Below are 24,686 nucleotides of genomic sequence, written 5' to 3'. Positions count from 1 at the left end.
ATTTGTCCCAAAACTCAGCACCTTAAAACAACAACAAAAAATATCTGTTTCCGTGGGTCATGAATTCAAGAACAACTTAGCTGAGTGGTTCTTACTCTGGGTCACTCATGACATTGCAGTTATCTGAAAGCTTGTCTGGGACTGGAGGATCTGCTTCCAAGATGGTGCACTTACATGGTTGTTGTCAGGAAACCTCAGTTTCTCACCACATGGGTCTGTCCTTAGTGCTGTTTGAGTATCCTTATGATGAGGCAACTATCTTCCCCCAGAATGAATGATTAAAGAGAGGATGAGGAAGAAGCCATCATGTCCTTTATGACCTAGTCTCAGAAGTCACACACCATCATTTCAGCCATATTCTACTCATTAGAAGTAACCACTAAGTCCAGCCCACATTTGGGGATAGAAGAATTGGGTTTCACCTCTTGAAGGGAGAAATATAGAGAAATTTGTGGACATATATTGAAACAACCACACATACTTGCCTGGGTCCTAATTTTGCTGAGGCCTAGACCTGATGATATCCTACAGTGCAGTCTTCTGCCCATGAAGAGATAAACATAATAATTCTGAGGAATATTGAGGACAGATTTCAGCCACTGTGGCCACTGCCTAGACTTCTACCCATGCCTTTTTCTTTATAATACTTTTTTATTATGTTATGTTAGTCACTGTACAGTACATCCTTAGTTTTTGATGTAGTGTTCCATGAGTCATTGTTTGCTTATAACACCCAGTGCTCCATGCAATATGTGCCCTCCTTGATACCCATCACCGGCCTATCCCAATCCCCCATCCCCCTCCCCTCTGAAGCCCTCGGTTTGTTTCCCAGAGTCCATAGTCTCCCATGGTTCATTCCCCCTTCTGTTTACCCACCACCTTCATTCTTCCCTTCCTTCTCCTACCGATCTTCCTGCTATTTCTTATGTTCCATGAATGGGTGAAACCATACGATAATTGTCTTTCTCTGCTTGACTTATTTCACTTAGCATAATCTCCTCCAGTCCCGTCCATGTTGCTGCAAATGTTGAGTAATCATTCTTTCTGATGGCTGAGTAATATTCCATTTCTATCCATGTCTTTCTTATGCTTGTATTTTCATGTAATTATCAGAATTTCACAGTTGGTGGCAATTTTAAGTTCCCACAGGTCCAAATTCCTACCTCCTACACTATAAAAATGCCTTTTAAACATCCAGCTACTATTTGGATATTCAGTAATGGATATTACATTAAAGGGCATTTAGTTACATTATTGGGTAGATACCATTATTAGGATATCTATGTATTGTTTTTTTATTTTTTTATTTATTTGTCAGAGGAAGAGCACAAGCCAGGAGGAGAGGCAAAGGAGAAGTAGGCTCCCCGAGATCATGACCTGAGTTGAAGGCAGACACTTAACCTACTGAGCCACCCAGACGTCCCAGGATATCTATGTATTGAATTATGATCTGGGATACAATCAGCAAAATAATTTGAAGAAAATGAAGAGGGTGAAATAATCCATAGATTAACAGAAACAAGAGATGTATCAAACAAGTGTGGTTCCTATTAGAATTATAGTTCAAACAAACCAACTGTACACACACATACACACATTTATGGGGCAACCTAGAAAATTTGAACACTGACTGGATATTTGATGGCCTCAAAGTATTTGGTAAAAAAAAAAAAACTTTAGGTATGATAATGGTATCATAGTTATTTTTTGAAGAGAATTATTCATACATACTGAAATGTTTTTAACTGTCTTTCGAAAATACTTCCAAATTTAGAGAAAAGTTGCATAAATAATACAAAGAATTCTCATATACCATTTGTCCATATATATATGGACACGAAGATGCAGTCTTCAGGGAAACAAAGTCTGCTAACACTCTGAGAAAAGTGAATCTTTCCATAGTTGAAACTCTGATGAGACAGTCACCCTGGCCGACACCCGGATTGTAGTTTAGTGGAACTGTGAGCAGATTACCCAGCCAAGATGTGCTCAGACTCTTGACTTACAGAAACTGTGAGATAATAAATGTGTATTGCTTGAAGCTGTTAAATTTGCTACACAGCAATAAAAAACTGATATACCAACCTATGACACCAAGAGGCAACACATACACTTGTAAAAAAGAGTCAGGAAAGATTGGAGACTGAGAAAACCTTCATGGTGTACATTTGCTTTTGAAATCACATAATTTCACTTAGAGATATCTCAACTTGGGGGCAAAATCTTTTGATGGGGATTTAAATTTTAATTTGGTACATTGATATTGTGCTTCAGAATGGAATGAAATTGAGACATCCAAAGATTTCGCAGTAACTTTGTCAGAATAGTGAAAAGAATTAAAAATAGAGATAACTTATTGGACAAATTATGTCTTAAACATTAGTCAAGGAAGGGTACTCTGAATGGAGGCATAAAAACAGAACCTGTGAATACACTTGATCTGAAATATATATAGATTTCTAATAAAAAAAGATTAGTATTGAGAATACCTTCCATTTAGAATTTTTTTCTTCTCCTGTGGAGTATTTCTTCAATTAGAAATATTATTTTTAATGAATGGTGTTGAGACACCTGGGTAGCTATATTAACAAAAGATAAAGTTCAATCTCTTCCATACACCATATGATAGGTTAAAGTCTAAGTGGAACAAAAGACAAGAAAAAATCCCAAGAGTCTGTCAATAGGGGACTAGATAAACCATGATACATTGATATAACTGAATACTGTACTATGTAAGTTGTAAGAAAGAATGAGGGAGTTCTGTAAGCACTGATATATCTTCCAGGATGTACTTAGGTTAAGAAAGCAAGATGCAGAATTGCTGATAGTAATTTTGTGTAAGAAAGGGAGGAAATGAGAATATATACAAGCATACCTTGGAGAGATTACAGGTTCAGTTTCAGAACACTGCAATAAAGCAAATATTGTAATAAAGTGAGCCAGATGATTTTTTCGTTTTCCCAGTGCATATAAAAATTATGTTTACACTATACTGTAGTCTAGTAAGTGTGCACTAACATTATGCCTTAAAAAGCAATGTACATACCTTAATTTAAAAATGCTTCAGTGCTAAAAAATATTAACCATCATCTGAGCTTTCGGCAAGTTGTATTCTTTTGGCTGGTGGGGGGTCTTGCCTCAATGTTGATGGTGGCTGACTGATCAGGGCGGCAGTTGCTGAAGGTTTTGGTACCTGTGGCAGTTTCTTCAAATGAGATAGCAATGAAGTTTTCCACACCAACTGACTCTTCCTTTCACGAATAATTGCTCTGTAGAAGGCAAGGCTGATTGATAGCATTTTACCCGCAGTAGAACTTCCTTCAATCCTCTCACATATTGTCAATACTTTATCAAAGAAGTTTATATAATATTCTAAATCCTTTGTTGTCATTTCAACAACCTTCACAGCATCTCCACCAGGAGTAGATTTTATCTTAAGAAACCACTTTCTTTGCCCATCCATAAGAAGAAACTCCTCACCCATTCAAGTTTTTTGTTTAAGATTTATTTATTTATTTTTTAGAAGGAGGAGCAGGAGGGAGGGGAGAACAGAAGGAGAGGGAGAGAGAAACTTAAGCAGACTTTGTGCTGAGGGCAGAGCCCTACGCGGTGCTCGATCTCACAACCCTGAGATCATGACCTGAGCTGAAACCAAGAGTGGGACGCTCAACTTACTGTGACACCCAGGTGCCCCCCATTCAAGTTGTAACATGACATTGCAGCAATTCAGTCCTATCTTTAGGATCCACTTCTAATTCTAGTCCTCTTGCTATTTTAACCACATCTAGTTACTTCTACTGAAGTCTTGAACCCCTCTAGGTAATCCATGAGAGTTGAAATCAACTTCTTCCAAACTCATGTTAATGTTGATGTTTTGACCTCTTCCCATGAATCATGATTGTTCTTAATGGCATCTAGAATGGTGAATCCTTTCCGGAGTTTTTTAGTTTACTTTGCCCAGATTCATCAGAGGAATCAATATCTATAGCAGCTATAGCCTTATGAAATGTATTTCTTAAATAGGAAGACTTAAAAGTCAGGGCGCCTGGGTGGCTCTGTCAGTTAAGCATCTGTCTTCTGCTCAGATCATGATCTCAGGGTCCTGGGACCCAACCCAGCGTTGGGCTCCCTACTCAGCAGGGAGCCTGCTTCTCCCTCTTCTCCCTCTGCCCTTTCCCCCACCCCCACTCATGCTCTTTCTCTCTCTCAAATAAATAAATAAAATATTTTTTTAAAGAAAGAAGATTTAGAAGTCAAAATTACTCTTTGATTCATGGGCTGCAGGATGGATGATGTATTAACGGATGTGAAAACAACATTAATCTTGTGTTAATCAGAGTTCTTGGGTGCACTGTCAATTAGCAGTCATATTCTGAAAGGAATCTTTAATTTCAGAGCGGTAGGTTTCAACACTGGGCTTAAAATATTTAGGAAACTGTGTTGTAAACAGATGTGCTGTCAACCAGCTTTTGTTGCTCCCTTTATAGAGTTCACAGACCACCAGCAGAGTATGTTTAGCATAATCCTTATGGGCCCTAGAATTTTTGGAATGGTAAATGAGCATTGGCTTCAACTTAAAGTACTCAGCTGCATTAGCCCCTAACAAGAGAGTCAGCCTGTCCTCTGAAGTTTTGAAACCAAGCATTGACTTCTCTCTAGCTATGAAAGTTCTGGATGGCATCTTCTTCTAATAGAAGGCTGCTTTGTCTACATTGAAAATGTGTTATTTAGTGTAGCTATCTCATTAATTATCTTAGCTCGATCTGGATAACTTGCTACCGCTTCCACATCAGCACTTGCTCCTTCACCTTGCGGTTTTACTTTATGGAGATGGCTTTTTTACTTAAACTTCATGAACCAGTGTCTGCTAGCATTGAATTTTCTTCTGCAAATTCCTCACCTCGCTCAGTTTTCATAGAATTAAAGAGAGTCCGGGCCTTGCTCTGGATTAAACTTTGGTTTAAGGGAGTGCTGTGGCTGGTTTGGTCTTCTATTCGGACCTCTACAACTTTCTCCATATCAGCAATCTTGCCGTTTTGCTTTTTTATCATCCGTGTGTTCACTGGAGTAGCACTTTTAATTTCCTTCATAAACTTTTCCTTTGCATTCACAACTTTGCTAACTGTTGGCCTAGCTTTTGACCCACCACATCTGTTAATGTGCCCCCCTCACTAAGCTTAATCATTTCTAGCCTTTGATTTAAAGAGAGAAATGTGTGACTATTACTTTCACTTGAGCACTTGGAGACCATTGTATAGTTATTAATTGGCCCATTTTCAGTATTGTTATGTCTCATGGAATAAGGGGGCCCGAGGAGAAAGACAGAAATGGAGGAACAGCCAGTAGGCAGAGCAGTCAAAACACACACATTGATTAAGTTTGCTATCTTGTATGGGTGTGATCCATGGCGCCCCAAAACAATTACAATAGCAACATCAAATTTCACTAGTCACAGATCACCATAACAAATACATTAATAAGAAAGTTTGAAATATTGCAAGGATTACCAAAATATGACCTAGAGACATAAAGTGAGCAAATACTGTTGGGAAAATGGTACCAATAGACTTCCTTGACACAGGGTTGCCACAAACCTTCAATTAAAAAAAATGAAATATTTGCAAAGTGCAATAAAGTGAAGCACAACAAAATGAGGAATCTCTGCATTTATTTTTACTTGTATCTGCATAAAGAAACACTGAAAGGATACATAAGAAACTAATAAAGTGCTTATGAAGATGGAAAGGATAGGGTAGATGGGGACAGGAGGGGGTATGGCAGTTCTAAATGTAAACCTTGTTATTTTCTTTTTATTTTTGAACCATGTTAATGTATAAGCTAGTCTAAATAAATAAATGCAACTTTAAAAGAAAAAATGGGGGTGGGGGAAGCAAGATCATCCATAAACTCTTATCAGGAAAGCCCAAGATTTTTATTGACTCAAAGGCCAAAGTCATCACTAAATTCTATCACCTACACACTCCCTGAACACTGGCATGCCACCAATGAACACATGGAGAAGGAAATCAAGAAAACTGGCATGATTGGGAGCTGTAAAATGGCTGGAGAATCCAGATACCATCCAACCACAGTACAAATCACAGAGAAGGTAATGCATTCAGCCTTCTCTATGGCAGTGAGACCTCTTCCTGTTTTTCTTGTGGTCATCACATATAGTTTCATGAGCAGTCACTTTAGGCCACATAGGAAAATGGCAGAGACGATCATCAACAGTGAGGTCACAGCACACGAGGAATTTTTATGACATCATTTAGCCACTGGGTCATATGTAAAAACAGCTATATAGAGAGAATTTCAAATGGCTTCAGGGTGGGCTAAGTGGCACCCTTGCTCTGATTTCCCACATGCGTTGAATCTACAATTACATAAACACTACCGTTTAAGGCAATGCTTGGGTAAAAGTACAGAAATCTTTGGCTAAACAGGGAGTTGGAGAGTTATCATATTAGTTGATTGCCACCCAGTAACGTCTTTTTTTTTTTAAGCAAAGCAAGTTTTATTGAGTGATAGCAAAGTGATACTACAAAGCTCCTGAGGAGGGAGGGGACCCGAGAGGCTTGCCCACTACCCAGTAACGTCTTATTATGAATTAGCCAGTCATCTAGGGCCCTGAAAAATGGAAACAAGAAATTATTAGATTTTCATTCTGAAAAGAAAGCTCAAAGGAATAGTGCGATGAACACCATCAGAAGAGGGCAGGGTTGGATGAGCCACAGTAACGGGTTGGGGGAGGGGATGAAACTAAGAGTCTAGGAAATGTCAGGGTAGGCAGAGAAATGGTGGGGCCATGACAAAACCCAGTCTAGTTCCATGTGGCTTGCCACACAGATGTCTGAGCTCCAAAGAGAGTTACTAAATCATATGGCAGATGGAATTCCTTATGATGCAAAAACACAATGCAAATGAAAGGGGGACTATAAAATTTTATTAAGCACCCCAGGTGAATCTAATGCACAAAAAATCTTGAGAACTGCAGGTTTCTGGTATGTACTCACCATAGCAGTTGCATTTCTCACTGCAAATAATTAACGTTTTTTGGCAATTGCACAAGAGGTCAACTCTAGGACATGCCTAATGGCCAATGACAGTAGGCTACCCAAATAGCTCATGATCAAAGGCTGGAATTAAGGCAAGTGAGAGAAGAGAGGGCAGGAGACACATTTTAAGAAGAGCTTGAAGCAAGGCAAATTTGAGCAAAAACATTTGCCTAGTCATAAGGTAAAGAGACAAACCCACAAATTCCAGCAGATTCTACTATTATGGTTACAAACTAAGGATAATGTTCACATATACATAGTGCTAAAATAATGATTGGTCATACAATGAATTCAACCACATTTCTGTCACTATTAGCCATGTATCATTAAACATAAAGGACAATACATTGTACACACACAGATAATTTAGTTACTTTCACCAATGATGGTGAAGTGTCACAGATCATTTAAGCTAACAAATAATTCAAAAGTAATACCAGTTTGTCTGTGGAATACATTTTAAAATGTGCTCTGCTTTAACAAAACCAAATATATATCAAAGTTCAGAAGATAACAAATAACAAATGATTACTTGCATTACAAAAGATTATTTGTTTTATAGCAGGTATGGTTACAGTATGATTCTGTTTACATTAATTCAACTTACAGGTAGCACTTTGTTTATTTAACTTTAATTAGCCACCATATAGTACATCAGTTTTTGCTGTAGTGTTCAATGATTCATTAGTTGCATACAGCACCCAGTGTTCATCACATCACATGCGCTCCTTAATACCCAGCACCCAGTTACCCCATCCCCCCACCCATCACCCTTTCCGCAGCCCTCAGTTTGTTTCCCGGAGTCGTCTCTCATGGTTTGTCTCCTTCTCTGATTTCCTCCCAGTTTTCCCTCCCTGTCCCTATGGTCCTCTGCATTATTCCTTATATTCTACATATGAGTGAAACCATATGATAGTTGTCTTTGATTGACTTTTTTCACTTAGCATAATAATAGGTAGCACTTTAAATTTGTTGTTAAATTTGTTTTAATTATCTGGGGGCAGGGGTAAGGAGTGACTGAAAAGGACACAAGGGAGCTTTGGGGTGCTAACAATCGATACTCTGTTAGCTGATTGGCTGCTCATTACCTGAGTGTATTCAGTTCATCAATTTTCATAAGACTTATGATGCGTGCACTTTTCTGTATATATACTTCAATTGAAAGTTTCAAAAACAAAAGGAAGGGGAAGTATGCCAAGAAAACAAACAAAATACACAAGAAATAAACAATGCTAGTGCATTGTACCTAAACAGATGCAGTCTCATTTTCCTGTGCATTTGATCAGAACCACACAACTCTGACCGTTCACCAGTCTATGAATAACTGGAAATTACACATGGAAGAAGATATGGACATGGATATGGATGATTGAACAGATGTGAATTACATTTTTGTGATTACTTTAAAAAACGGTAATGAGACTAAACTTTTTGGCTATCTATACTCTCACATTTTCTAGAAGAAAATTATATTATCTGCCAACAATGTCAGTTTTGTCTCTTCCTTTACAATATTTATACATTTTTCTTTCTTTGTCTCACTGACGGGGACCTTCAGAAAAATGTTGACAGGAAGCAATGCTATTGAACATCTGCCTTTGTTTCTGACTTTATTGAAGCTTTTGCCTTTGACATCAAAGCTTTTTAACTTTTTGCAGCACATCCCACAGTAAAAATAAAAAGTTATTTCACAGTCTACACACACACACACACACAAATATTCAAGAAACAATACTTACCCTTTCCTCATGCAGACTGTAACATTTTTTTATCCTAGCTCATGTTTTCATGCTGAGTGCATTAAAGACATTTTGTGACAATTGGGGAAATTTGAATATGATTGGGTTTTAGATGATATTAAGGAATTTTTGTTAATTCTTTGTTAGGTGTAATAATGATATTGTGGCTATGTAAGGAAATATTCTTATATTTTAGAAATCCATACTAAAATTTTTAAGGGTGGGATGACATGATAATTTAAAATACTTCAAATGGATGATTGACATGACAAAACGTTAACCATTGTTAAATCTAGGTGATGAACACACCTATTACATGGGTTTTTCAAAAACTGGCAATACCAAGAGCTGGTGAGGATAGAGTAATTGAAACTCTCATATATTGCTGATAAGAATACCAAATGGTAAAACCGCTCTGCAAAACACTTCAGCTATTTCTCATAAAGTTAAAGCATACACTTATCATGACCCAATACTCCCACTCCTAGGTGTATACTCAGGATAAATGAGAACATACATCCACTTTCACATGAATGTTCTAGGAGTTTTACTCATAAGAGCCAAAAAGTGGAAATAACCTAAATGTCTGTCAATTGACAACTGCATTTTTTAAAATGGAGTACATTGACAAAGATACAGACACAGTGAAGAGAAGGGCCATACACTCCCCAATGTTCATAGCAGCATTGTCCACAATAGCTAAATTGTGGAAGGAGCTGAGATGCCCTTCAACAGATGACTGGATTAAGAAGATGTGGTCCAAGGGGCGCCTGGGTGGCACAGCGGTTAAGCGTCTGCCTTCGGCTCAGGGCGTGATCCCGGCGTTACGGGATCGAGCCCCACGTCAGGCTCCTCTGCTGGGAGCCTGCTTCTTCCTCTCCCACTCCCCCTGCTTGTGTTCCCTCTCTCACTGACTGTCTCTATCTCTGTCAAATAAATAAATAAAATCTTAAAAAAAAAAAAAATAAGAAGATGTGGTCCATATATACAATGGAATAGTACTCAGCCATCAGAAAGAACGATTACAGGGGCGCCTGGGTAGCGCAGTCGTTAAGCCTCTGCCTTCGGCTCAGGGCGTGATCCCGGCGTTCCGGGATCGAGTCCCGCATCGGGCTCCTCCGCTGGGAGCCTGCTTCTTCCTCTCCCACTCCCCCTGCTGTGTTCCCTCTCTCGCTGGCTGTCTCTCTGTCGCATAAATAAATAAAATCTTTAAAAAAAAAAAAAGAAAGAACGATTACACAACATTTGCAGCAACATGGACAGGACTGGAGGAGATAATGCTAAGTGAAATAAGTCAAGCAGAAAAAGACAATTATCATATGGTTTCACTCATTTATGGAACATAAGAAATAGCAGGAAGATCGGTAGGAGAAGGAAGGGAAGAATGAAGGGGAGGTAAACACAAGGGGGAATGAACCACGGGAGACTATGGACTCTGGGAAACAAACTGAGGGCTTCAGAGGGGAGGGGGGGTGGGGGATTGGAATAGGCTGGTGATGGGTATTAAGGAGGGCGTGTATCGCATGGAGCACTGAGTGTTATACGCAAATAATGAATCATGGAACACTACATCAAAAACTAATGATGTACTGTATGGTGACTAACATAACATAATACAAAATTATTATTAAAAAAAGAATACTGGCAAAAATAAAAAATAAAAAACAAAAAAATAAAAATGGGGTACGTTGGAAAAATACACAACAATAAAAGGGGATAAATAACCATTATTAAATGCAACATCATGACGACTCTCTAATGCATTATGTTACGTTAAAGAAGCCACATGGTATCTGATTCCTAGGGTTAGGAGTAGGATAAGGCAAGGTTGGTACTCAGGGTTGTCTAAGTGCAGGGTCAGAAACAGAGTGGGTGCCTCTTTACATTTTGCACAACAGACACATCACTTGCCTCATCTTAGTCCTGGTCCTCGTGCCTGAAGTTTCTTTTTATATCACATTCTGGAAAAGGTGAAAGAAAGAAAGAAAGAAAGAAAGAAAGAAAGAAAGAAAGAAAGAAAGAAAAAAGAAAGAAAGAGAAAAAGGGAGAGAGAAAGGAAAGTAAAGAAAAGGAATGGGAAGGGAAGGAAAGGAGAGGAAAGAAGGAAGAAAGACAGTCAAAGCAGATGAGTGCTTGCCAGGTGTTGGGATGGGTTGACTACAAAGAAGCAAAATAATGGAATTTTGGGGGAAGTGATAGAATGTCACTTGATTGTGGTGGTGGTTATATGACTGTATGCATTTGTCCAAACTCATGGAACAATACACCAAAAAGAGTGAATTTTAGTGCACATGATTTATAAAAAGTGAATAAAAAGTTAAAAAAAAATCCAGGTAACATATATATGTTAATTCATGTGCTAAATTATACATTTCTGTAATGGTTGAATACTTTATAATAAGCATATATTACTTTGTAATCAGAAAAAATGAGAAAAAGACAAAGGTTTTTTCACAAAGATGTCCATCATAGCCCTATTTTTTTTCTTTTTCAAAAATTTTATTTAAATTCAAGTTAGTTCACATATAGTGCAGTATTAGTTTCAGGGGTAGAATTTAGTAACTCTACAGTTGCATATAACACCCAGTGCTCATTACATCACACGCCCTCCTTAATGCCCTTCACCCAATGACCCCATCCCCCCACTCACCTCCCCTCCAGCAACCCTCAGTTCGTTCCCTATTGTTAAGTCTCTTATGGTTTGTCTCCCCCTCTGATTTCATCTTATTTTATTTTTCCTTCCCTTCCCCTATGTCCATCTGTTTTGTTTCTTAAATTCCACATATGAGTGAAATCATGTGGTATTTGTCTTTCTCTGACTGACTTATTTCACTTAGCATTATATACTCTAGTTCCATCCACATCATTGCAAATGACAGCTCTATCATAATAGAGAAATAAACTAAATGCTCAAGATTAGAGAGGTTGAATAAATTATGATACTGCCATATAATAGACTCTTACACTGATAAAAATTATTTTTATGTTGCATTTGTATAACAGGGTACAAAATTAAACATAAAAAGAAACATACATCATCGTATTTACAGTATTTTAAGTGGTAACACTTTTGCACAGAAGAAGAATGGAAGGATGTAAGTCAAAATATGTCTGCATACTTCCATTATCAATTAATATTTATTTTTTTTAAATTTTTTTGTTTCTAAATTTTCTACAATGAGCAAAAATTTATAATAGTCCTAAGCAATTCATAAGGCAAAATAGTATTATTGGAAAAGACCGAACTGTAGCTAATATTTGCAAGTGAAGGGAAAAGAGAATTAGTTTCATGAAGTATGTTTCTGCTAGTCCACTATGCCAGGTCAATTCTCTCTAGATTAGAGTTTAAAATCATGCTTTCTGCTCAGTAAGTGAAAGCATGCTTGGATTTCAAAAACCTTTTACATTTTTTTAAAGATCTTATTTATTTGATAGAGAGAGAGAGAGAGACAATGAGAGAGGGAGCACAAGTGGGAGGAGTGGGAGAGGAAGAAGCAGGCTTCCCGCAGAGCAGGGAGCCCAACGCGGGGCTCAATCCCAGGACCCTGGGATCATGACCCGAGGGGAAGGCAGACGCTTAACGACTGAGCCACCCAGGCGCCCCAGAAATCTTTTACATTTTGACAAGACTCGTATTTGACATTAGTGAGCCAGGCTGGCAAAGATAGTTTTCTAGGTCAAAAGCTCTAATTGAGGGGCACCTGGGTGGCACAGCAGTTAAGCGTCTGCCTTCGGCTCAGGGCGTGATCCCGGGGTTATGGGATCGAGCCCCACATCAGGCTCTTCTGCTATGAGCCTGCTTCTTCCTCTCCCACTCCCCCTGCTTGTGTTCCCTCTCTCGCTGGCTGTCTCTATCTCTGTCGAATAAATAAATAAAATCTTTAAAAAAAAGCTCTAATTGAATTGGAGACGATTATTGAGTACTTATTATGGAACAGGCATCAAGTTTTACACATTGTATTAGTTTTCTAGGGCTGCCATAACAAAATATCACAGTCTGGGTGGCTTAAACAACAGAACTTTTTTGTCTCACAGTTCTGGAGGCTACAGTTTGAGATCAAGGTTTCTCCTGAAGCCTCTCTCCTTGGCTTGTAGACCACCATCTTTTCACTGTGTCCCCACGTGGCCTTTTCTCTACACGTTTGCATCCCTGGTGTTTCTCTGTGTGCACACATTCCCTCTTCTTCTAAGGACACCAGTCAGGTTGAATTAGGGCCTACTCTACCAGCTTTATTTTATTTCTTTATTTATTTTTTTTAAAGATTTTATTTATTTACTCGACAGAGATAGAGACAGCCAGCAAGAGAGGGAACACAAGCAGGGGGAGTGGGAGAGGAAGAAGCAGACTCATAGCAGAGGAGCCTGATGTGGGGCTCGAGCCCACAACGCCGGGATCACGCCCTGAGCCGAAGGCAGACGCTTAACCGCTGTGCCACCCAGGCGCCCCTATTTCTTTATTTTTTAATTAAGTTCTCTATTTTAATTCCGGTATAGTCAACACAGAGATCCTTACCAGCCTTTGTTATACAATACAGTGATTCAACAGCTCCACACATCACTCAGTGCTCATCATAAGCGGCCTCTTTAACCCCCATCAACTTTTTCACCCATTCCACCCCCCACCTCCCCTCTGGCAACCAACAGTTTGCTATCCATAGTTAAGAGTCTATTTCTTAGTTTGTCTCTTCTCTCCCTCTTTTTTATTTGTTTGCCTCATTTCTTAAATTCCACATATGAGGGTAATCATATGGTATTTTTCTTTCTCTGACTTATTTTGGCTAGCATTGCACTCTCTAGCTCCATCCATGCTGCTGCAAATGGCAAGATTTCATTCCCTTTCATTCTTGTGCAATATTCCATTGTATACACACACCACATCTTCTTCATCCATTCAACCATAAATGAACACTTGGGCCACTTCCACAATCTGGTCACTGTAAACAATGCTGAAACAAACATAGGGGCTCATGTAGCCCCCTAAACAAGCATTTTTGTATTTTTTGGACAAACACCCAGCAATGTGACTGCTGGATCATAGGGCAGTTCTATTTCCAACTCTCCGAGGAACCTCCATATGGTACTCCATGTTGGCTGCACCAGGTTGCATTCCCACCAATAGTGCAAGAGGCTTCCCTTCTCTCCACATCCTCACCAACACCTATTGCCCTCTGTTTTCTTCATTTTAGCCATTCTGACTTGTGTGAGATGATATCTCATTGAAGTTTTGATTTGCATTTCCCTGATAATAAGTGATGTTGAACATCTTTTCCCGGGTCTCTTCGCCATCTCGATGTCTTCTTGGGAGAAATATTTGTTCATGCCTTCTACTCATTTTTAAATTGGATTATTTGTTTTTTGAGTGTTAAGTTGTAAAAGTTCTTCATTTATTTTAGATAGTAACCCTTTATCAGATGTAATTTGCAAATTTCTTCTCCCATCCAGCAGGTTGTCTTTCAGTTTTGTTGATTGTTTCCTTTGCTGTGCAAAAGTTTTCTATTTTGATGTCCCAGTTGTTTATTTTTGCTTTTATTTCCCTTGCCTCAGGAGACGTTTCTAGAAAAATGTTGCCACGGCCTATGTCAGAGAAATTACTGCCTGTGGTCTCTTCTAGGGTTTTTACGGTTCAGGTCTCACATTTAGGACTTTAATCCATTTTGAGTTTATTTTTATGCATGGTGTAAGAAAATGGTCCAGTTTCATTCTTTTGCATGTTTTCCCAACACCACTTGTTGAAAAGATTGTCTTTTTCCCAATGCATATTCTTTCCTCCTTTATCATACAATTGTGGGCCCACCTCTGGGTTTTCCACTTTGTTCTATCGATCTATGCATCCACTCCCACGGCAGCACCATACTGTTCTGACCACCACAGCCCTGCAATACAATCTGAAGTCTGGAACCACGAACCCTTTGTCAACATTGCTTTGGCTACTTGGGGTCCCCCATGGTTCCACACAAATTTTAGGATTGTCCACTCTGGTACTTTCAAAAATGCTGTTGGTATTTTGATAAGGATTGCATTAAATGTGTAGATTGCCCTGGGTAATGTAGACATTCTAACACTTGTTCCTTCAATCCACGCGCGTGGAATGTCCCTTCATTTCTTTGCATCATCTTGAATTTCTTTCATTAATATGCTACGGTTTTCAGAGCACAGGTCTCTCACCTCTTGGGTTAAGTTTACTTCCAGATATTTTATTGTTTTTGGTGCGATTGTGAATGGTATTGCTTTCTCAATTTCGTCTGCTCCCACCTCACCATTAGTTTATAGGAATGCAACACATTTCTGTACATTGACTTTGTATCCTGCAACTCCACTGGATCCATTTATCAGTTACAGTAGCTTTCCGTTGGAGTCCTTAGGGTTTTCTATGTATAGTAACACGTCCTCTGCAAATAGTGAAAGTTCCAGCCCTTCCTTACTAATTTGGTTGCCCTCCATTCCTTCTTGTTGTCTAATTGCTGTGACCAGGGTTTCTAGTAGTACCATGTTGAACAAAGGTGGTAAGAGTGGACATCCCTGTCTTGTTCCTGACCCTAGGGGAAAAACCCTCAGGTTTTCACCCTTGACTATGGTGCTAGCTGTGAGTTCTTAATACAAGGCCGCCATTATGTTGAGGTATGTTCCCTCTAGACCTACTTTGCTGAAGGTTTTCACTATGAATCGATCTTCTTCATCAAATGCTTTTTCTGCAACTATTGAAATGATAATACGATTTTTATCCTTTCCCTTATTGATGTGATTTATCATATTGAATGATTTGAGAATATTGAATCACACTTGCATCACAGGAATAATTCCCATCCAATCATTGTAAATAATTTTCTCAATGTATTGTCAGTTTCAGCTTGCTAGCATCCTGCTGAGGACACCTGCATCCAGGCTTACCAGCGATACCAGCCTACAGTTTGCCCTTTACATGATGTCTCCATCTGGTTTTGGTATCGGGGTACCAGCCCCACAGAATGAAACTGGAAGTCCTCCTTCCTCCTCTACCCTCTGGAATACTTTAAGAACAGGCATCAACTCCTCTCTAAACATTTGGTAGAGGGGCACCTGGGCGGCTCAGTTGGTTAAGCATCTGCCTTCAGCTCAGGTCGTGATCCCAGGGTCCTAGGATTGAGTCCCATGTCGGGCTCCCTGCTCAGTGGGGAGCCTGCTTTTCCTTCTCTCTCTACCTGCTTCTCCCCTTGCTTGTGCTCTTTCTCTGTCAAATAAATGAATAAAACCTTTGAAAAAAATAAAAACAAATAAACTTTTGGTTGAACTCACCTGCAAAGCTGCTGGTCCTGGACTTTTGTTTGTTGGGAGTTCCTTGACTACTGATTCAATTTCACCACTGGCAGTTGGTCTGCTCAACCCCTTTACCTCTTCCTGCTTTAGCCCTGGCAGGTTATATGCTTCTAGGAATTCATCCACTTCTTCCAGGTGGCCCAATTTGTTGGCATATAATTTCTCATAATATTCTCTTGTAATTAATTGTTTGTATTTCTATGGTGCTGGTTGTCATTTCTCCTCTTCCATTTGTGATTTCATTTGCTTGAGTCCTCTCTCTTTTTCTTCTGATGAGTCTGGCTAGAGGCTTATTAATTTTGTTGATCCTATCAAAGAACCAGCTCCTGGTTTCATTGATCTGTTCTATTGTGGGTTTTTTTTTCAGTCTCTATATCATCTATTTCTATTCTAATCTTTATTGTTTCCTTCCTTCTGCTGGTTGTGAGTTTTGTTTATTCTTCTTTCTCTAGCTCCTTTATGTAAAAGGCTAAGTTGTTTATTTGAGATTTTTCTTGCTTCTTGAGGCAAGCCCATATTACTATAAACTTCCCTCCTGGAACTATCACCAAATACATTCACATTCTGAGGTACTGGTGGCTAGGGCTTCAAGTATGAAGTCTGGAGGGACACATTTCAGCCTATAACATATATTATCTAATTTATCCAATAATATTATGTGGTAAATTCATTCTGCATTTTGCAAATGCAGAAGCGCTTGGGAAGAAGTCTAAATAAAAACCCAACTCACTAATTTGAAAGAAAAATCAAACCAAATTATTAACAAAAAGACATTTTAAAAGGTTCACTTTTAATTAAAATATAAATAGCTGGAAACAACTAAAATGGTATGGATGTTTACTTGAGAAGAGGGTGATTCGGCTTTTTCAATTTGTCAACCAATGGTTCGGGATTAATCATTTTGTAATTTATACGCATTTATTTACTTTCAAATTAGTTAGCAATCAGATTTGTAGAATACATTTGGGGAAAATGAACTTCTGGGGAAGATGACGAAGTAGGAGGATCCTAGGCTCACCTTCTCTCATGGATATAGCTAGATAACACCCACATCGGACCACATGCGGTCTGACTCAACTCAAGCCAAAGGTGGCCCTGGACTAGCCCACTATCAACACAGGGAACAGATACTGCTTGTAATAGGCAAAGAGAGCCACTGCAGATGACCCAACTGAAGGCAAACATGGTTCAGTCATAACAGTAGGGCACATTCACACACCCATGCAGTGTCAAGTTCTGGTGACCGGGATATAGCACTGCAGAGCACTACAGGATCTCTTCTTCACAAGGCCACTACTTTCAAAAGTAGGAGATATAACTGACTTTCCTAACATATAGAAACAGACACAGAGAGTTAGACAAAACTAGGAGACAGAGGAATATCTCCTAAATGAAAGAACAGGACAGAAGTCACGACAAGACAGCTAAATGAAATGGAGATAAGTAATACCCCTGATAGAGAATTTAAAGGAATATTCATAAAGACACTCACTGGACTTGAGAAAAGACTGGAGGACCTGAGTGAGTCCCTCAACAAGGAAGGAAGTAGAAAATATTAAAATGAACCAGTCAGAGATGAAGAACCCAATAACTGAAATTAAAAATACACCAAAGAAAATAAATAGTGGACTAGAGGAAGCAGAAGAATGGATGAGTGACCTGGAAGACAAAGTAATGGAGAGTGATCAAGTTGAACAGGAAAAAGAAAAAAGAATAATAAACAAATGAGAATAAACTAAGGGACTCTGTGATACCATCAAACATAAAAACATTCACATTATAGGGATCCCAGAAGAAGAGAAGAGAGAAAATGTGGCAGAAAATTTATTTGAAGAAATAATAGTAAAAAATTTCCCAAATCTGGGGAAGGAAATGGAAATCCAGATTAAGGATGCACAACAGAGCTCCCAATAAAATTGACCCAGGGAGGTCCACACCAAGACACGTTAAAATGCAAAAAGTGATACAGAGGACATTTAAAAAGCAGCGAGAGGGGGCGCCTGGGTGGCACAGCAGTTAAGTGTCTGCCTTTGGCTCAGGGCGTGATCCCGGCGTTCTGGGATCGAGTCCCACATCGAGTCCCACATCGGGCTCCTCCGCTGGGAGCCTGCTTCTTCCTCTCCCACTCTCCCTGCTTGTGTTCCCTCTCTCGCTGGCTGTCTCTATCTCTGTCGAATAAATAAATAAAATCTTAAAAAAAAAATAATAAAAAGTAGCAAGAGAAAAGAAAACAGTTACATGCAAAGGAAACCCCATTAGGCTCTCAGGGAGTTTTTTAGCAGAAACTATGCATGCCAGAAAGACGTGGCAAGATATTAAGGGGGACTGTAAGTGGATAGGAAAGACCATATAGGAGTAAAAAAGTAGAAAGCACAAAAGTGGTAAAATTACATATATTTATAAAAATCAGTCAAAGGAGTCACAAAATAAAAAGATGTAAAGTATGGCACCATATAGCTAGAGCGGGTTCAAATTTAAACAATCATCAACTTAATATAGATAGCTACATGCATCAGATGTTACATAGAAGCCTAATGGTAACCACAAATCAAAAGCTGGCAATAGATATTCAAAAAATAAAGAGAAAGAATCCACGTATATCACTAAAGAAAACCAGCAAACCACGAAAGAAGAGAGCAAAAGAAGAAAAGAAATGAGAACTACAAAAACAACCATAAAACAAGTAACAAAATGGCAATACATTCATACCTATAAATAATTACTTTGCATGTAAATGGACTCAAAGCTCCAATCAAAAGACATAGCGTGACAGAATGGATAAAAAGGTAAGATCCATGTATGTGCTGCCTACAAGAGACTCATTTCAGATCTAAAGACACAGGCAGATTGAAAGGGAAGGGCTAGAATGGAACATTACATCAAAAACTAAGGATATACTGTATGGTGACTAACATAATAAAAAATTATTATAAAAAAAAGAAAGTGAAGGGCTAGAAAGTGAAGGGTTGGAAAGACACAAGCATATAGAAGTGAAAAGAAAGCTAGGGGAACAATGCTCATATGAGACAAAATAGACTTTAAAACGTAGACTACAACAAGAGACAAAGAAGGGCACTATATAATCATGAAGGGAACAATTCAACAAGAACATATAACAACCGTAAATATTTATGCACACAATATGGGAGCACCAAAACAAAAAAAAAGCAGCTAATAACAAACATGAAGAAATTAATCAGTAGTATATACCATAATAGTAGGGGGCTTTAACACCGCACTTGCATCAATGGATAGACCATCCAAATAGAAAATCAACAAGAAACAGCGGCTTTGAAGGACACGTTGGACCAGATGGATCTAACAGAACATTTCATCCTATACAGAGCATTTCATCTTCAAACAGCAGAATACCTATTCTTTTCAAGCGCACATAGGACATTCTCCAAAAGAGATCACATGTTGGGTCACAAAATGAGTCTCAACAAATTCAGAAAGGTTGAAATCATTATTATGCATCTTTTCCAACCATGACAGTATGACACTAGAAATCAACCACACGAAAAAATCTGGAAAGAACACAAATACATGGAGATTAAATAACATGCTACTAAACGGTGAATGCATCAACCAAGAAATGAAAGAGGAAATTGAAAAATACGTGGAAACAAATGAAAATGAAAACATGATGGGATGCAGCAGCATCAGTTCTAAGTGGGAAGTTTATAGCAATACAGGCCTACCCGAAGAAGCAAGAAAAATCTCAAATAAACAACCTAACTTTACACTTAAAGGAGCCAGGAAAAGAAGAACAAACAGAACTCAAAGCCAGTAGAAGGAAGGAAATAATAATGTTAGAGCAAAAATAAATGAAATAGAAACTTAAAAAAAAAAAAACAGAAAACAGAACAGGTCAATGCAACCAGGAGCTGCTTCCTTGAAAAGATCAAAAATATTGATAAACCTGTAGCCAGACTCATCAAAAAGAGAGAGAGAGAGAGAGAGACAAAATCAGAAATGAAAGAGAATTAATAACCGAGACCACAAAAATAACAAAGGATTATAAGAGAATATTATGAAAAATTATATCCTAACAAATTGGACATCCTAAAAGAAAGGGATAAATTCCTAGAAACATAACCTCTCAAAATTGAATCAGGAAGAAATAGAAAATTAGAACAGACTCATTACCAACAATTAAATCGAACCAGTACTCAAAGAACTCCCAACAAACAAAAGTCCAGGACCAGACGGCCTCACAGGTAAATTATATCAAACATTTGAAGAAGCATTAATACTTATTCGTCTCAAACTATTCCAAAAAATAGAAAGGGAAGAAAAGCTTCCAAACTTATTACGTGAGGTCAGCATTTACCCGATGCTAAAACCACTATAAGACACTTTAAAAAAAAGTTTTACTGGCCTATGTTTTTGATGAACATAGATGCAAAAATCCTCAATGAAGTATTAGCAAGCCAAATCCAAAAATACATTTAAAAAAATCATTCATGGGACGCCTGGGTGGCTCATTGAGTTAAGCATCTGCCTTCAGCTCAGGTCATGATGCTGGGGTTCTGGGATCAAGCCCTGCATCGGGCTCCTTGCTCAGCAGGGATTCTGCTTCTCCCTTTGCCTGTCTCTCCCCCTGCTTGTTCTCTCTCTGTCAAATAAGTGAATAAAATCTTAAAACAAAAATAAAATAAAAATAAAAAATCATTCACCGCAACCAAGGGTGCAAGAGTGGTTCAATATTTGCAAATCAAACGTGATATATCACATCAAAAAGAGAAAGGATAAAAACCATATGATCACTTCAATAGATGCAGAAAAAACTTTTAACAAAGTACAAGATCTGTTCATAAAAAAAAACTCAACAAAGTAGGTTTAGAGGGAACATACCACAATATAATAAAGGCGATATATGAAAAATCCAACAGCTAATAATATCCTTAATGGGGAAAAACTGAGAGCTTTTCCTCAATGGTCAGGAACAACACAAGGATGTCCACTCTCCCCACCTCTATTCAACATAGTACTGGAAGTCCTAGCCGCCCCAATCAGAGAATAAAAAGGAATAAAAGGTATCCAAATTGGTAAGGAAGAGGTATAACTTTCACTATTTGCAGATGACCTACTATATATAGAAAACCCTACAGCCTCCACCAAAAAAACTACTGGAACTTATACATAGATCCTGTAAGATCACAGGATACAAAATCAACATACAGAAGTCTGTTGCATTTTTATACACTAATAATGAAGTTGCAGAAAGAAAAATTTTAAAAAATCCATTTACAATGGCACTAAAAAGAGTTAAATACCTAAGAATACCTAAGGGGGTGAAAGACCTGTACTCTGAAAACTATAAAACCATAAAACATGGATGAAAGAAATTGAAGATGACATAATCAAATGGAAAGATATTCTATGCTCATGGTTTAGGAGAAAAAAACATTGTTAAAATGTCTATACTATCCCAAATAATCTGCAGGTTTAATGAAATTTCTATCAAAACACCAACAGCATATTTCATAGAATCAGAAAAAAAATAGTTCTAAAATTTTTATGAAATCACAAACTACTCCAAATAGCCAAAGTAATCTTGAAAAAGAAGAACAAAAGTGGAGGTATCACAATCCCAGATTTCAGGATACACAACAAAGCTATAGTAATCAATGCAGATGGTAGTGGCACAAAAATAGGCACATAGATCAATGGAATGGAATAGAATAGAGAGTCCAAAATAAATCCACAATTATATGGTGAATTAATCTTCCACAAAGAATGCAACAATATATAATGGGGAAAATTCTCCTCATCAAATGGTGTTGGGACAATTTGACAGTTACATGCAAAAGAATGACACTGGACCACTTTCTTACATCATACAGAAAAATATATTCAAAATGTATTAAAGACCTAAATGTGCAACATCAAACCATAAAAATCCTAGAAGAGAGTAATTTTCTAACATCTGCTGTAGCAACATTTTTCTAGATATGTCTCCTGAGGCAAGGGAAGTAAAAGCAAAAATAAATGATTGGGACTACATCAAAATAAAAAAAACTTCTGCACAGCAAAGGAAACAATTGACAAAACTGAAAGACAATCTACTGAATAGGAGATATTTGCAAGTGATATATCCGATAAGGGGTTAGTGTCCAAAATATATAAAGGACTTATACAACTCAACAACAACAAAAAACATAATCCAATCAAAAAAAGCAGAGGACATGAACGGACATTTCTCCAAAAAAGACATATGGGTGGCCAAGAGACACATTTAGAAATGCTCAACATTACCAATTATCAGGGTAAGACATATCAAAACTACAGTGAGATATCACCTCATACCTGTCAGAATGGTTAAATTCAAAAACACAAGAAACAATAAGTATTGGCGAGGATATGGAGAAAAAGGACCCCTCATGCACTGTTGGTGGAAGGCAAGCCACTGTGGAAAAGATTATGGCGATTCCTCAAAAAATTAAAATTAAAACTACCCTGTGATCCAGTAAATACACTACTAGGTATTTACCCAAAGAATATGGAAACACTAATTCAAAAAGATATATGCACCCCTGTGTTTACTGAAGCATGATTTACAACAGCCAAAACACGGAAGCAGCCCAAGTGTCCCCTGAAAGATGAATGGATGGTGAAGAGGTGGTACATATATAATCAATGGAATATTACTCAGCCATAAAAATGAATGAAATCCCATTTACAGTAACATGGATGCATTAACAAGAGAGCATGATGCTAACTGAAATAAGCCAGTCAGAGAAGACAAATGCCATACTATTTCATTCCTATCTGGAAATTGAGAATGGAGGATCTAAGACAGCAGAGTAGTAGGAACACAACCCTAGGCTTGTGTTGTCCCTCAAACACAGACAGCTAAATATCAAATCATTCTGAATACCCAAGAAATCAATCTGAGGACTGACAGAAAAAAACTGCACAACTAGAGGGACAGAAGAGGCCATATCATGGAAGGTAGGAGGTGTGAAGATGTGGTGTGGGGGAGAGATGGAGCCCAGGTTCTCCAGACGTGAGAGAGCCCCTGTCATGGAGAGAGGCGGGAGAGCACCCAGGGAATTGCACAAGGAAAGCATTTCCCCAAAGCCATTGAATGGGAAAATGAGAGGGGCTGATTTTCGTGAGTTTTTACAACCAGCTGGTCTCAAATGTTGGAGTTGTAGAGGTCCCCAGCGTGGCTGATGTGGAGCCCTGAGGGTGCTGCAGTACTCCTGTGGATAGCCCTGCAGCTGGCAGACAGCCCAATCTGAGGATTCCCTGGAACGCACTGGGAAAGACAGTTTCACCTTCTTGGAACACATCTTGGAGAGGTGGCATTGCCTCTCCTGGGACAAAAGAGACTGGGGGCACCATTATCCTCCCCTGCCCCACAGCATAGACACAGAGATTCCTGCTGAGGGCAACTAACCTGGACACTGGCTCTTTGCTGTGCTTTACTCTAAACTCCACACCTCTGCGCTTAGGTGCAACTGTCCTTCTGAGACAAACCTGTATCAGTCCCAGCACAGAGAGACCCTGTCCCAGAGGACCAGCTTAGGTCCCCACCACACCAAGTCCCTAAAGTCTGGAGTTTAAGAACTCAGCCAGCCCGCCTGGGATAGACCCCAAGGTGCACTGTGCTGTCCAGTGGGCAGGCAGCCTGGTTGCAGACAGAGTGGAGGCAGCGATCTGAGGACACCTGGGACACACGAAGATTGTTCACTCTTCTGAGAGGGCTTCCGGACAGCAGCAGGCAAGAACTCCCCTCTCTGGGAACTAGGGAGCTGGCTGGCCCCATTTCCTTCCCACACCCCTCAGCAAAAACTGATGTCAGTAAGCAGCACTGCACCAATACAGGCGGACAGAACCACTCACACCAAGCCCTACCCCACTGCACTCTGGTGGTACTGCTGGTCCCACAAGTGGGACTTAACCCTGGGTTTCAAGGCTGGTCAATATTTGCAAATCACTCAACGTGATACATCACATCAATAAGAGAAAGAATAAGGATCATATGATCATTTCAGTACATGCAGAAACGACATTTGACAAAGACAATATCCATTCATGATAAAAACCCTCAATAAAGTAGGTTTAGACGGAACATACCTCAACAACATAAAGACCAAATATAAAAACTCCACAGCTAACAGCATCCTTAATGGGGAAATACTGAGAGCTTTTCCCCTACGGTCAGGAAGAAGACAGGGATGTCCATTTTCACCACTGTTATTTAACATAGTATTGGAAGTCCTAGCCTCGGCAGTCAGACGACAAAGAAATAAAAGGCATCCACATCGGCAAGGAAGAAGTCAAACTTTCACTATTTGCAGAGGACATGATACTCTATGTAGAAAACCTGAAAGACTCCACTAAAAAATTGCTAAAACTGATACATGAATTCAGCAAACTCGCAGGATACAAAATCAATGTACAGATATCTGTTGCTTTTCTATACACCAATAATGAAGCAGCAGGGGGAAAAAATGAAGGATTTGATCCCATTTACAATTGCACCAAAAACTATAAGATACCTAGGAATACATCTAACCAAAGAGGTAAAAGATCTGTACTCGAAAACTATAGAGCACTTACGAAAGAAATTGAAGATAACAGA

The 24,686-nt window shown here is 38.8% G+C and overlaps 1 pseudogene; it reads left to right on the top strand.

Moving 5' to 3' along the window:
- The window catches only part of LOC100469960, a 44,092-nt pseudogene that overhangs the window by 11,935 nt on the left and 7,471 nt on the right, over positions 1–24,686 (top strand).

Source organism: Ailuropoda melanoleuca, chromosome X, assembly GCF_002007445.2.
Source record: "Ailuropoda melanoleuca isolate Jingjing chromosome X, ASM200744v2, whole genome shotgun sequence".
Taxonomy (NCBI): Eukaryota; Metazoa; Chordata; class Mammalia; order Carnivora; family Ursidae; genus Ailuropoda; species Ailuropoda melanoleuca.
The sequence above is the reverse complement of the archived record's forward strand: the minus strand, read 5'-3'. Positions and strand labels throughout refer to the sequence as shown.